Below are 3,730 nucleotides of genomic sequence, written 5' to 3' on the forward strand. Positions count from 1 at the left end.
TTCATGTTGATTTGTGGATTTCAGTTGTACGTTCTTTTGTTGTTTCGGTTATTGTATCCTTTTTCGCTTAGGTTTTCGTTCGTTCTATTTTCTTTTGTGGGGTCTTGTCGCGTGCCATGCACGCTGACGTACATCTATTTTCTCTGGTGTAAGTCAGACTTAGAGGAAGAACAGGTTCAGCTGGGAGATCGCCAGGAGTCGGAGGATTCGGAGTGCCTTGTAGATGGAGTAGAAGAACAAGTTGAAGCTTAGTTATTCCTTTCAGTTTATTTTTTGTAGCATTTTCTTTTCGCCTGATCATTGTATTTTATATTCTCCAGTATTCTTTTGTTCAGCTTTGTATAAGTGCATGTTGACCCGAATATTATGTCTCGGATGTTGTCCCATTTGTGATATCTATTATTTTATTCCGTGTTGTTCATTATATTCTTGCTATATGTGATCGGGGACCTGTGACTTCGCATTATATTTATTTCTAGACGCTTTTAGCATATTAGATTGAGAAGAAATGAAAAAATAGTGTATATTTCTTCTTAATCTAATACGTCGCGGGCTTGTTCACGTTCCGATTCCCGGGTATTTTGGAAAAAGGGACGTGACAGGTTTTAGTGGTGGCCCATGCAGGTCACGGTCCTGAGTTCCTACCAATGAGAATATAACGGACAATTTAGATACATATCATATTTCATCCGTGTGACTATTCTTGAGCCTTATCCTATTTCTTGATAGATTTCGTTTCGTCCCTATCTTATCACTCTTTGACTCCGGAGTTTCCACGGTTCTTGTCCCATCGCTTCGCGATTACCCTCTCTTTGTATAACTCCTCTATCCTCGTGTCGGTGTCCCATCGCTTCGCGATTACCCTCTCTTTGTATAACTCCTCTATCCTCGTGTCGGTCATTATTTTATTTGTTATTATTTTTATAACTATATTTTTATTGATTTGACTTATATATCGTTTAACTGTATTGACTTCTGTATTATTTATTATATTATTTTATGTATCATACATAGTGTTATATTGTGTGTTTTTCAAAAAAATATATACCATTACTTATATATTTCAATTGTTCAAACCATATTATTAAGTGTTTTGCATTGCTCTAGACTCCGTATATACATTACATAGCATATCTGATATTTAGATTATTTTATTGTGTTTAAATATACAATTGCATATCTACATTATATATGTGTGCATTTTCTGTCCTACTATCTATCATTTCCTTATGTTTTAGATTAGTGTATTTTGTTCATAATTTTAATGAGTTCATGATTTTAATATTCTACATATGCAGTATATTCTTATCCTTTATATTTTAAGTATATAGTTTCTTATCAGTAAGTTTTGTCTTGTTAGATTATTTTAGTATGTTCGCATTAGTTTTGTTATTTTAAAGAGCCATGTATTTTGATTTTGATATTTAAGCAATTATTCATATCGTTAAGTTTAGAGTTGAGTTACTAATTATATAGTTATTTTATTACATTGGTTATTATTCTTTTATAACTAATATAAAAGATTATTCTAAATAGCAATTGTGAGTATGTATAGTATTTATTCATGGTTTGTTTATAGTGTATTTGCATATTTGTTGTTTGGTTGCTTCGTTTTCGATATGTATTATTTTGTCATTGTGACAATATATATTGTATACACGTGTTATTTTTTAGTATTTATTTTATGGTATTTCTAGATTTTTACATCTTTTATTGTGTTATTAGTTGTTGTTCATTCTCTATTCATTATTTTCGTTTTACTTGTGTTGTGTTTTACTTTCTCATTATTTTTATATTTACTATTCTCTTTTTCATTATATTTTCGTTTTACTTGTGTTGTGTTTTACTTTCTCATTATTTTTATATTTACTATTCTCTTTTTCATTATAGTGTATTCACGTAGATTATTATATTTACGATGTATATTTTTATTGATTTATAGTCATTCATTATTTCTAGTATCAACTGTGTAACCATGTTTATCTAAAATATATCGATGTTTTTATTATACAGAATTATATTCTTCTTATGTTTTCATTTGCTTATATACCTATTTTACATTTCATAGTTTTTGTTTTTATATATTATACTTCTTTATCTAGTGGTATGTTTGTGAGTTTCAGTATTGTTAGTAAACACTTATGTTCAGTGTATTCTACGATCTATGCTGTCAATTTGTTCGTTACTTATGTGAATGCATTGAGCTTTGTTATGTTTTCTCGTCAGAATTGTATTTTTATTATTTTAACACGTATTGTTTTATATCGTGCTACTCTTCCATTTTGTTTCTTTCATTTTTGTATTGTCGTAGATCATATTATGTCAATATCGTTGTATTCTTATATTTTCTTGATTAAGTGTTGCTATTTTGCGGTGTAAGGGTGTGGTGTTATGACTTTATAGTTGTGTATACGGTTGTTACCATGTGTGCGTTGTTTAGTTTTGATTTTCGTGATTTACATATTGTGTTTTAGTTACGTATTTAGTTATAATATTTTTGTAGTTGGCGTGTTTTGTGTGTTATTACATAATTTTGGTCACATTGTACTTTTCATGTATGTGTATTTTGTTATCGTTATTGTTTGGTTATTTATCAAGTTATATGTTTTCTTGTATGTGTTTTATGTTATTTTTAATTTAAGTTATTAGTTTAACTGTGTTATTCAGGATTATGTTATTATTTAGTTACAGCTTTTGCATATTGTCGGCGTTTTGTTTATTAGTTGTTTTTCTCTTTGGTTGGATTGCGTATATTTTACTTTAATAAGTGAACTCTATTGCTTGTTCACTAACTATTTTAATTGTTGTTGTATTATACCTAGTTATTCATGTTCCTTAGTATTCCATTTTCATGCCGCCTGTTATTTTATGCTTACGAATGTGTTTTTGTTATCTGCTATTCGTTGCATGAACATGTTAAACTATTGTTCTATATGTAAAATGTCACATCTTATATCTTACGTTGCATTGTTATTGTTTTACATTCTCCTCTAATATGGATATAGTTCCATATCTCTGTCCTTGGGTTTTTGTACATTACTTTTATATTAATTCCGATGACGGAATTTGTTTTAAGGGGGGTAGAATGTAAGGACCATAAATTTTGATACTAGTTAAAATAATTTTTTTTAGTATTTTAAAATATTTAATTATGGTTTTTAAAAGAGTATTTGTATTTTTCTTGAATTTCTACAATTTTCTATGATTAAAGTATAAGTTTTATATTTATTTAAATGATATTAATATTTACAAATTAATTTTATGCGGTGAAAGTTTATGGAATTTATCTGTTGCTTTATCGATGCTGTTGCATGTTATTTTGAATAATACGTTATATTATTTTTATTATTACGTATATTTTCGTATAATACGTTGTATTATTAATTACGTACTATTTGTATAATTTACTGTATTATTTCTACTGTTACATATTATCTGTCGTATTAGTCTAACTTGTATGATTTACTGTGTATATAATTATCCCATAATTGTTTGATTTTAAATATAAGTAAATATATTTTATTTATTAATTATTCTCGTTTAATTGTACAATATGGGTATATTTTGACTATTTCGTATCAACTGTTGTATTAGCACAACATATATGTTTTTATTTCTAGATAATTATTCTATAATTAGTTTAATTTTTAAATTCCTGTAATTATTTATTTTAATTATTTTCATTTAAATACCAAACCCTAACTAATATATATATATACACTAATATATA

The sequence above is a fragment of the Asparagus officinalis genome, chromosome 7 (genome assembly GCF_001876935.1).
Source record: "Asparagus officinalis chromosome 7, Aspof.V1, whole genome shotgun sequence".
In the NCBI taxonomy this organism is placed as follows: Eukaryota; Viridiplantae; Streptophyta; class Magnoliopsida; order Asparagales; family Asparagaceae; genus Asparagus; species Asparagus officinalis.